Genomic DNA, 12,104 nt, shown 5'->3' on the forward strand with positions numbered 1-12,104 from the left:
AGCATGTAAGATTTGTTTGATTAATAATTTTAGTGGTGGTATCAACGGAGGACTTACTGAAGCAAACCGTATACATTTGATGACTGCTTTCGATGGCTCTGCAAAAGATAATTACGTTTGTTAACGTTGACGTTGAAAACTGTTCGAGAAATGTCGTAGAATGCTAGAGCATGGTGGCCGGGAACGGCATTTGCGATGCAAATGCTACCAAGCAGGAGTCGCCGTCCAGGCTGCGTAGTTATTTACCGTAGGGTTAGGCCTGTGCTACGAGAATAAAGCTTTTTTTTTCCCTTGAACCAACGTACGATCTATACAGGTTCACCTACAATTGTTGTACATGGAAATACGACGTAGGCTAGAATCTAGAGTATCACAAAGGGCTGAGGTTCAAAAAAATGGCTCTGAGCACTATGGGACTCAACTGCTGAGGTCATTAGGCCCCTAGAACTTAGAACTAGTTAAACCTAACTAACCTAAGGACATCACAAACATCCATGCCCGAGGCAGGATTCGAACCTGCGACCGTAGCGGTCTTGCGGTTCCAGACTGCAGCGCCTTTAACCACACGGCCACTTCGGCCGGCTAAAGGGCTGAGGAAAACTATGTCCATTTGTCTATTCTCCCAGATGTAAGTGAGCTGAAACAGAGAAATCATCTATTCATTGTTCAAAAATAAAGAGGTCGTATGCGCTGCAAAAAGCAAGTACAGTATTAAATATCTAAATGTTAGGTGGAAGATATGACCTATCTTTTTCTGTACGTGGCTGTATGCTTCTTAGACGTAAAATACATGCTGTCGGACAACTTTCTCTGCCTACACTGCTCTAAATTACATCATGTGTGATATTTTCGTTGAAGTAAACATTTTACTAAAAATACCTTTCTGATCATCTGCACAGCAGAAAATAAATATTCTTCTTAACAGAAAGTCGTTTCATGCTGAACGTAAGCGCGTAATGACAGTTTTACTGGCTACATGCAATGCAATGCAATGCAATTTCGTACAAATATAAAGAAAATAACTTACTAACGATGATTTGGTAACCGTACAAATCACATGACATAAGTTTTGTCTTCCACAAAAATAACTTTGTCCTTCACGTAAGCACGTGTTCAAATTTCTGACCATGGAGCGAAAGGCACATTTGCACCAGCCGTTCGAAAGACCGATGAACAGATGTAATTTCAGTGGATTATATGATAGAGAATGCACAGGCTATTCGACGACACGTCAACTATCCTACTTGGGGCTTCGTCATAGACTGCATCTTTGAGCCCTCGCCAAAGAAAGAAGTATAGAGGAGTCGAATCGAGGGACCTCGCAGGCCATTTGACAGCAGAATTTCGTCCTATCCAACGTCCAGGAAGGATTTGCGTTGCAACACGGGACGAGTGAGCTGTACAGCCGTCGTACTGCAGCCGCATACACTATCGAATATCCAGTGGTACCTCTTCTAGAAGAACTAATTGTGCACACACTGAGATGAATTAAGATTCCACAATATAGTTTCCTATGATGCCACACCATACGTTTACTCTCCAAGGCCGTTGACGTTGCACGTGACGAAGCCAGCGTGGATTTTCGGCTGCTCAGTAGTGTATGTTATGCGAATTTACATTATCGTTGTTAGTAAACGTTGTTTATCGGTGAAGGACACATGCTGGATAAACACAGAGTCGTCTCTCAACTGCTGAAAGGCAAACCGACAGAATTCTGTACGACTTTCGAAAACACGGTCGTTGAGCGCTTGATGTAGTGACAGATGACATGGATGGAAATTCTGTAGACACAGGATGCGAATGACACTGGTCTGGCTGATTCCACATTCCTTGGGAATATGTCTCGTTCAACTGTGCGGATTTATTAGCATCGTAGCCACAACAGCTTCTTCGTGTTCTCTGTCAGTTGCAGTCTTCTTTCTTTTTGACTTTCAAGCAGCCGGTGTGCACTTGCGTCTTAATACTTCGTGCAACTACTTGGCGATCTTGATAGATACCTCTATACCACTGTACTGCTTTTACGGCATTTCTTTAACATTCGCTATATGAAAGCACTATATGCAACTTCTCCTGATTGTTGTAATGTCTCTAAGCTACGAATATTGAATCAGAAATGAGCGGCCTGGAACGCAGACAAATAAACAGGCAAATGTGTTGTCATTCTGACACAGCGTAGCACGAGAGATCTTCTCGGCGGTGTCTGCACCGCTAGGGCTGATTCCGGCCAACGTGCTCCCAAATTCTAGAACATTTCTCGAATATTTTACTAAAGGTGTCGTCAACATTAAAAAAGGCTATATGACTGTAATTGTGTTCTCAACAGCTACCGAATAAAGTTATAAAATGTTTACAGTTTCATTTCAAAAGAAACATACGTGCTTCAGTATTTCGGTTAATACCAGCGCTAAAAACATTAACAATATATATATTATATATACGTGCCCTCGACGCTCTAACATTTTCTGAAAACCGCGTTTAGATATGTGTAACCGCTTACGAATTAAAATGTGTGTCACGTCTTACGTAATACATATGTGTGTGTTTGTGTGTGTCATCGACATTTTAAAGATATCGAAATTGCTAGCAGGTACAGGAATCAAATTGTCAAATAGAGCGTATTCAGATATTCTTTTATTTGCAGACGATCAAATAATGTTTGAAGTAAATGAGAAACAGTTACAGGAATCCATATATATTTTAAAAATATATGTAGATCTTACAATTATAATCTCAGTTAATAAAAAGAAAATGATGGGGAAACAATCCAGCTAGATACGAAATGATGCTAGAAAACAATGTTTTAGAATTTGTATATAATCTTAAATATCTTGTTTGAGGCATCAGTTTTTATAATGAGAAGGACATTGAGCGGAAAGTTAGCAAGTTTCAAGCTGTACGTGGAACAACTCGAAGAAATCTTAAAAATCAAGATAAGGAAGAAAAGAAAAGAAAATTTTGTAAGCGTTTTACCCACACTGCTTTTTGGCAGCGAAGCATGGGTGACTACTCGAAAGGAACTGAGTAAAATATATTCCGCAGAAATGGGATATTTGACGAGTGTTAAAGGATGTACGACGATGGATACAATGCGAGCTGAAGCCACTGGGAAAAATTAGGTATAGTCTGAGTACATAACAAATATCAAGTAACAGAAATGTATCGAACACTTACAAATAATATAAATATCAGAATTCCCAAGGTAGCATTGCATTACATACCACGGGCAAGAAGAGATCGAGGATAACACAAGACAAGCAAGAGACAACAGTGAAGCTCCCGACGTGCAAGTAAGACTAATCCATAAGTAAAGCATAAGATTATTTGACATACAAGGATGTTAACTGACATATACTGATTTACTACTCATAAGATACCACGAATGGTTGCATCTACTGTACGGAGTGAGGTGTAGGGTACATAATGCTGTATTGAACAAGCACATAAGTATAAAATAATACGTTGGTTCTACTAAAGTGGCTAATACACCTACCTAGTTATGGCTCGTACCCGTGGTCTAGGGGTAGCGTCTTTGATTCATAATCAAAACGTATTCGGTCCCGTGTTCGATCCCCGCCACTGCCTAAATTTTGATAAATAATCAGCATTGGCGGCCGAAAACTTCCGGCATAAGGTCAGATTCATTCTGCCAACGGCCTTGTCAAAGAGGGCGGAGGAGCGGATAGAGGTTCAGCGCACTGTCTTGTCCTAGGGGTGGGAAATTGCCCCTAAGGGCGGAAGAATCAGCAATGATCAACGACATGAGGATGCAGAAGGCAATGGAAACCACTGCATTAAAGACACTTAACGTGTATACACAGGACATGTGGCCTGTAATTGAAGAAGTGTCATGATGATCTCTCCATTGGCAAAAGATTCCGGAATAGTCCCCCATTCGGATCTCCGGGAGGGGACTGCCAAGGGGGAGGTTACCATGAGAAAAAGATTGAATAATCAACGAAAGGATACCGTTCTACGAGTCGGGGAGTGGAATGTCAGAAGCTTGAACGTGGTAGGGAAACTAGAAAATCTGAAAAGGGAAATTCAAAGGCTCAATCTAGATATAGTAGAGGTCAGTGAAGTGAAGTGGAAGGAAGACAAGGATTCCTGGTTAGATGAGTATCGGGTAATATCAACAGCAGCAGAAAATGGTATAACAGGTGTAGGATTCGTTATGAATAGGCAGGTAGGGCAGAGGGTGTGTTACTGTGAGCAGTAATATGAGGAAGAAATTTCTGAGGATGTACGTCTGGAGTACAGAATTGTATGGTAGTGAAACATGGACTGTGGGAAAACCGGAAGAGAAGAGAATCGAAGCATTTGAGATGTGGTGCTATAGACGAATGTTGAAAATTAGGTGGACTGATAAGGTAAGGAATGAGGAGGTTCTACGCAGAATCGGAGAGGAAAGGAATATGTGGAAAACACTGATAAGGAGAAGGGACAGGATGATAGGACATCTGCTAAGACATGAGGGAATGACTTCCATGGTACTAGAGGGAGCTGTAGAGGGCAAAAACTGTAGAGGAAGACAGAGATTGGAATACGTCAAGAAAATAATTGAGGACGTAGGTTGCAAGTGCTACTCTGAGATGAAGAGGTTAGCACAGGAAAGGAATTCGTGACGGGCCGCATCAAACCAGTCAGTAGACTGATGACAAAAAAAAAAAAAAAAAAAAAAAAAATGGTGGCTCTAACAAGGGAACCTCCCCATCTCACCCCTCTCAGATTTAGTTATAAGTTGGCATTGTGGATAGGCCTTGAAAAACGGAACACAGATCAATCGAGAAAACAGGAAGAAGTTGTTTGAAACTATGAAAAAAAATAAGCAAAATATGCAAACTGACTAGTCCATGCGCAAGATAGGCAACATCAAGGAGAGTTTGAGCGAAGGAGCGCCGTGGTCCCGCGGTTAGCGTGAGCGGCTGCGGAACGAGAGGTCCATCGTTCAAGTCGTCCCTCGAGTGAAAAGTTTACTTTTTTTTTATCTTCGCAAAGTTATGATCTGTCCGTTCGTTCATTGACGTCTCTATTCACTGTAATAAGTTTAGTGTCTGTGTTTTGCGACCGCACCGCAAAACCGTGCGATTAGTAGACGAAAGGACGTGCCTCTCCAATGGGAACTGAAAACACTTGATCGCAAAGTCATAGGTCAACCGATTCGTCCACAGGAAAACATGTCTGATGTATTCTATACGACACTGGTGACGGCATGCGCGTCACATGACAGGAATATGTTGTCGACCCACCTAACTTGTACACTTGGCGAATGGGTGAAAAGATTCTTCTACCTTGCCCGATTTAGCTTTTCTTGTGGTTGTGATAATCACTCCCAAAAAAGTGAGTAAAACATAAGAGTTTGTCACATAAACTGAAAATAAAGAATTAAACTTTTCACCCGAGGGAAGACTTGAACCAAGGACCTCTCGTTCCGCAGCCGCTCACGCTAACCGCGGGACCTCGGCGCTCCTTAGCTAACACTGTCCTTGATGTTGCATATCTTGCGCATGGACTACTCAGTTTGTATATTTTGCTTATTTTTTTCATAGTTCCACACAACTTCTTCCTGTTTTCTCGATTGATCTGTGTTCAGTTTTTCTAGGCCTATCCACTGTGCCAACTTATATCCAAATCTGAGGGGGGTGCGATGGGGAGGATCCCTTGTAAGCATAAATGGACAGTATTGATTACCGAATGAAATGTAAGGGGCGATCAAAAAGTTAATGTTCGAAGGCCGTACAGTCCACAATCGGTATGCGAATCTGGCCAAATCGGCATGAGCACTGGAGCAGTCATCACATCGACGCTTCAGGATAAAGATACCCGTTCGGTAAAACATTGATTCCTGCTCCGTGTAGAAATCCGCAACTGCCTGCTGCACGTTATTGCCCGACATGCGCCGTCGACTCTTCAAGACCTTTCTTAAGGGTTTCAAAGCGTGATAATTCATGGAGAGAGAGCAGGACTATAGGACGGGTGCTCGAGTATCTCCCACTTAAGTTGGCATAAATAATGCGTTACAACATTTGCAATATTGGGGCGTGCGTTATCGCGAAGCAGGAGCACACCTTCTCTTAGTTTTCGTGAAAGTTACGCCTTAATTGCATATACATTCTTCATTGATAGATGTCTAGAGACGTCCGTCCCACGGCGGCTAAGGAAAGAATAACGGTACGTTGGCCCTTAGTTGGCAATTAGCAATAACGTCATAGTTCACATTTCCGCATCTACTGCACGCACGTCGGAAAGACTCGAATGCCACACTAATTCCTTGCCTCTCCGCATCCTAGTCGCGCTGCGTTGCACCTAAGCTGCAGTTATGGTATCAAACGGAAACTTCTTGACCGAACCTTATGTTTACAGTGCTTGACGTTAGTTTGAAGAACGTCGACGTTTGTGGCAATAACCGACTGCTAATTACTTTGTTTCGAAGTGCTGATGATGTTAGTTTTACATTTACCAGAATTTATAAGTCTGTTTGCAGAGCGGTGAATTAGTGAGCGAGTGGAGATCATCTATAGCGTTGATGGCCACTGTGCTGAGGATGCGTAGCACTCAGACGCTTTCCTTCGTTCCGTACTGTTTGAAGCTAGGTCATATTTGAGCGTTCTGTCGTGGGCGAAATTATTACTGGCTAATTTGTGTGATATTCTGTGTGTTCTTTGAGTTTTCACATAATGGCTGAAAGACGTAGAAGGCGCCAAGTGTTCCAAAAACAAGCAAGGAACCTTATTTTTAAAATGTACTCGTTCTTCAAAGGCGAGACAGAAACAGGGGAGTAGGTATGCGAGGTCGACATGGTGAATGAACGCACTGTAGGGGCCGGTAGCGAGGTTGGCATACCAACTGCCAGACGAAACGTGCAGGAGACCGTCTCAACAGGCAGCTGGATGTGGAATTTCGGCCTCCAGGGAAGAAACATCGAGCGCCAAAGCGGGCAACGGGAATTGACGAGTTTGATCAAATTATTTAGGTCGAAAGAGTTTCAAAATTCATAAAAATGGCGATTTCCACAGATTGAAATAGATCACTGTTATGCCTGAGGCTACCAGGTTTGAAGGAAGTTCAAGATTAATCCAAAGAATACTGAGGAACATCATATTTAAAAATGATAAATTTAATGGTGGAAGGAAATTTTTAAGGGTGTGAAGTGATATTGCTGCTACTAGGCTGATGTTTCTAACAACAATGCCTGAAGTCGGGTCAAAAGATCCATCAACTGTGTATTTCTTGGCTGTGACTTAAGTAAATCAAAACCATACTAGAAATTGCATTTGGTAATCAACAGAGGGACAAGGTGACTTGAAAGTTATAACGTGAAAAGAAGGGCGACTTTTAATACGGCACACCGGTTCTGCTGCTACTGGATTTGTGCCACAAATTAAACTATTATTCCGATCAAAACCGATAACTAACTCTGTCACTCAGAAATAAATGGAGCAATAATTCGAGAATCGTTTCAGAATCAGGTGTTGCCTTATTTCCACCCAGGCTCTATCATTGTTGTGGACAATGCAACTGATCACTCTGTAATTTTCGACAGGTTTCCCGCTACAAAAACAAGAAAAAGTGATATTCTTCCGTGGTTGCGAAGTAATAATCTACAACATATTGAAAGACAAACAAGAACAGAGCTGTTGGAGCACGTTAATCTTTCAAAAATCAGCGGTAAAAAATACGAAGTAGATTATGAAAGTTGGTCACAGGTTGATACGAATACCCCCTTGTCATTGTCATTATATTCCAACAGAACTGGTGTCTGAACAAGTGAAAGGATATGTGGCACATAAAACTACTATGTTGAAAGCAGTCGACAGTAATCCATGAAGCTATAGAAAAAACACAGTCGCTGATGGGGAAGCTTGTGTACGTCACACCGAAAAACTGCAAGAATTACGAAAACCAGTTGTTAGAGACGAAATAATGGATCCGTTAAATCTAAATGTGGCACCCATATACAGCGACTCCAGTTCTGAAGGCATCTGATAAAAAGGTGTGTGAATGGAATGTAAATTTATTTTGTAGTTTTCATGGAACACTTACTTTCTTGTCACGCTGTCTGTGCAGCACAAAATTGTTCAGAGCATAATCTGTTCTGCAATGAAAAATTTATTTACGTAAGTTGTTATTCTGACTAAAATATAATGTAGTTTAAAATTTTGTTTGTCCTTTTGGTATATTTTAGAATTACACCTTTTATCGGTTTGTTAATAAAGTAAGAAGCAACAGAACGTTTTTTAAAGTGCAATTTATTACAGAATCTGTATCACTGGTCTTTCTTCATGTTATTTCGACTGGAAAACATTGAACACACATTCAATTCTCTAATGTGTGTATCATACTTATGAGTCAGACTTAATAAATTTATCACGAAACCCTTTCTACCGCACAATAAACCAGACCGTAGCGGCGTAGGTTAAATTTCCGCTACTGCAGCTGTCCGTAACGTAGCTGCTGTCTATGCACTTTCAGCCAGGTTGACAGCTCAGCATTCCTTATGAGCTGTGCGGTCAGAGGCCATTAAAGCTGTCGCCGAATATACTCTGCGGTTCACCAGCGCTCGTCACAGCGGCTGACGGGACGTCGGCCCGCCGACTCTCCACTTAAACTCCAGCTGTCTCTCCACTTCGCTCTCTGTCTTGCAGCTCTGCAGCCCCCTAAATATCTGGAAAGGGCGGGGGGGGGGGGGGGAGGAGGGGACGATGCTCAGCAACGCTCTAATTCCGTACGCGTGGGAGTCGCTGTAGGGGCCACGAGTCGGTTACGCCTCACCGAAAATTCTGCGACTTCTCGCCACATTGCGCCAGTAGCGCAGGCAACCCCTCTAACTCTGCTGTATAGCGTGGAGCCGTTATACCCCGCGCATACGGCATCTAGTCTGTCAGGCTCATGTTTTTCCCTTCCTACTTCATCGGCGGAAGGTATGCGGGATACATGTCGGCGGCCCTCCATACGGGCCAGAATATGTAACTTTTATGACGTAATCATTACATGAGATGTACAATGAAGTAACAAAATTCACAGGATAGCGATATGCACACATACAGATGGGGGTAGTATAGCACAGACAAGGTACAAAAGGGCAGTACATTGTCTGAGCCATCATTTGTACTCAGCTGATTCATTTGGTAATGTTTCCGACGTGATTATGACTGCACGACGGGTATCAACAGCCTTTGAACGGGGAATGGTAGTTGGCGCTAGAAGCATGGGGCATTACATTTCGGAAATCGTTAGGTAATTCTATATTTCGAGATCCACAGTGTCAAGAGTGTGCCGAGAGTACTAAGTTTCAGGCGTTAAGTCTCACCACCGACAACACAGTGGCCGACGTCCTTCATTTCACGACCGAGAGCAGCGGCGTTGGCTTAGAGTTGTCATTCCTAACACGCGAGCAACACTGTGTCAAATATCCGCAGAAATCAACGTGGGACGAACATATCCGCTTGCAAGCTGCGGCGAAATTTGGCGTTAACGGGCTATGGCAACAGACGATCGACACGAATACACTTGCTAGCAGCAGAACACATCTGCAGTACCTCTCCTGGGCTCACGATCATATCTGTTGTACCCTAGACGACAGGTTCAAATGGCTCTGAGCGCTATGGGACTTAACATCTATGGTCATCAGTCCCCTAGAACTTAGAACCACTTAAACCTAACTAACCTAAGGACAGCACACAACACCCAGTCATCACGAGGCAGAGAAAATCCCAGACTCTAGACGACAGGAAAACCGCCGCCTGGTCAAAGGAGTCCCGATTTCAGTTGGGAATAGTTGATGGGACGGTTACAGTGCGGTGGAGACTTCACGAAGCCTTGGACACAAGTTGTCAACAAGCCACTCTGCAAGCAGGTAGTGGCTCCATAACAGTGTCGACTGTGATTAAATGAAGTCGACTGGGTCCTCTGGTACAACTTAATCTATCATTGACTGGAAATGGTTATGTTCGGCTACTTATAGATTTCATGTTCCCAAACAACGATGTCACCGGGCTAAATTTGTTCACTTTTGGTCTGAAGAATATTCTGGACAATTCGAGCGATTGATGTGGCCACCGAGATAGCCCGACGTGAGTCCCATCGTGTATTTATGGTACATAATAGAGAGGTCAGTTCCTGCACGCCATCCAGCACTGGCAACACTTTCGTAATTATGGGTGGCTATAGAAGCAGCATGGAACAATAATATTTCTTCATGTGACGTCCAACGACTTGTTGAGTCCATGTTATGACGAGCTGCTACACTACGCCAGGAAAAATGAGGTGCGCCACGATATTATGAGGTATTCGATGACTCTTTTCACCTCTGTGTATATGGTGCTGTGTTTCTTGACTCCTCCTGGAATATCATCACCCGTAATTTCATGAGTACAGCTGTTCGGAATGCACAACGTATAACCCGTAAAGTCTCTTAGCTTATTTGATGGGAAACTGCAGCCACGTGTCTCCAAAGATTGAAACAGAATGAAGACACTGACGGCTTTCAGACTAAAAATGTGACCCTCAGCCATGTACCCTCAGACTCAGATTTGAAATATTAAAACTTTTGTCTGGTTTCCTTGTCTAGGGGCTTGGATACGTAGTTGCCGCATTAAAAGCCAAATAATGCTGAGTCTACAGTATACAATATGAATACACACGCGAATAGAATGATCGAAGGTTCCTATGACTCAGCAATTGCGAATTTTGAATGTAACATAGAAATCTATAAATGACAGATTGCAATTGAATAAAATCTGCAGGTACTATTTTAACGACTTTAAATGGTGAGTACGATAGCAGAAGCACCTTTAGGCATGCCTTTTATTACTGCAAAACACTTATTGGTATCGATGGTCCAGGAATTAAATAAAATATAAGTTGAATAACGGGGCAACGTAATTAGTTATGAACTTCTAAACGCATACAACGTCTTCACTGCAGAAGCCACAGAAATCTCACAAGTGCACAAGTCGGCACTACGAAATATTTCTCTCTCCCACAACCACGTGCAAACTGCTCAACACTCTCCACGTAAATGTGAATGTATGCTTTCCCGGCGTATACAGTTGGTGAAGAGCTCTCGGGCTTCCAGCCGGGTGGCGGTGTCTTCAAACTGCGACGTTTCGACGAGTGACATACTCGTCATCTTCTGGCGAAGTCTGTGACCGTCCGTCGCACCTTCCCGTACAGCATTCCCCCGTGTCCTCTGCGATCGTCAGTCACGCCCGTGTCCTGCGCGGCTCTGTGCTCCTCCCCCACTTCCACACTCCATTGGCTACCGTAGTAACGAGCGCTGTGATTGGCTAGAACACTCCCGCCATGTCCCCAAGCTAACGCACACTCACAAACATGTTGAAACATATACGAAATACTGGATTTACATTTAAATAACTTGAAATTAGATAAATATTCCTGTTGCTCGACCATAAACACGCTCTAACACACATTATTAAATACATAAACAAATCAAATAAACATACACCAAAGGAATAGAAACATAAGTAGGCCAGCAGCCTAATGTCTCTGTGCTTTCTAAAACACAGTAAATATTTGACCAATGTCTTCATTAATAGTGTACATCGGATATAAACAAAGACATGGACGAATAAATATATTTACAAGCATGCTGCTACTGTTTTTCGGTGTAACTGTTGAATACTTGTAGCCTGATGCGATCAATAGTAATCTGCCATTTTGACCTCAAATAACTCATATACTATTCAAGTTACATGCCTGTAATTCTTACCAATTTAGGTTTACACTAATAGCTTTATAAAGACACGACGATCGACAAAATCGGATGTACCGTTTAGATTTTGGAAATTCGTTGCTTGGTATTACTTGTATAATTTACAGTCACATACCAAACTTTATACTAATAAAGATATTGAATGTCTGATTACACCATCAGAATTGTCGTGCAAATAATGACTATGTACATGTTTCTTTTTAAGGTATCAAAATTCCTCTGTCTATTATTAATGTCTACATGAACTGTGAAATGTCTGCCATTATGGTTTCACAAAGTCCGCCATCTTTGGCACTCCCGGCATACTAATCTCCTTCATCGACACAAAGGACAGCCCTCGTCACAGCCTCAACATGGAATTCCCAGCCACGCG

This window comes from Schistocerca americana, chromosome 6 (assembly GCF_021461395.2).
Source record: "Schistocerca americana isolate TAMUIC-IGC-003095 chromosome 6, iqSchAmer2.1, whole genome shotgun sequence".
Taxonomy (NCBI): Eukaryota; Metazoa; Arthropoda; class Insecta; order Orthoptera; family Acrididae; genus Schistocerca; species Schistocerca americana.